A 687-nucleotide genomic window follows, 5' to 3' on the forward strand; every position below is an offset into this window, starting at 1 on the left:
GGAGGAGGGGGGAAAAAAATAGTCTCACATTGTAATTCTCCCCAGAATCCACATTAATTGTACTAAGTCAACATGTTCATTAAAGGACGCTCAATATGACGTGGAGTTTTTCGCTGATTTCAATGATATACCGTACAATAAAGCAGTTTTTTTTTCACTTTTCAGGATTACAGTTGGTGTCTGATTCTATCGTCTTCTACACATGTTTAAATTTAGTATTAAGAGTGTAACACATGAATTGCCTGATAAAGTGTTATCCAGGTGCTACGAAGAATTGAAGCTCAATAACTGCATGTTTTTTTTGCCCCCAATAGAGGTTAATAATTTCACACTGTAACACCCCTATGCGTGAGGAATATTTTGGACACAACTTCTTCATCCCGAGAGTGTGGAACTCCAGCACAGCGGACAGTTGAAGCAAATTTAAAAGGAAGATAGATAAGTGAATGAGGGAAAAAGGAATAGAAGGTTAACCTCTCCCACCTTAAACCAGCTTATATTTCACCCCTCTCCTAACTATACTCAGTTCTGTTGAAGGGTCATGTGGACTCGAAACGTCAACTCTTTTCTTCTCCACCGATGCTGCCAGACCAGCTGAGTTTTTCCAGGTAATTCTGTTTTTGTTTTAGGCTTTCCGAGTTCGATGCAGGTAGGAGGAGCATACACACCAGCAGAGACCAGTTGAAG

The sequence above is a fragment of the Cetorhinus maximus genome, chromosome 15 (assembly GCF_964194155.1).
Source record: "Cetorhinus maximus chromosome 15, sCetMax3.hap1.1, whole genome shotgun sequence".
Taxonomy (NCBI): domain Eukaryota; kingdom Metazoa; phylum Chordata; class Chondrichthyes; order Lamniformes; family Cetorhinidae; genus Cetorhinus; species Cetorhinus maximus.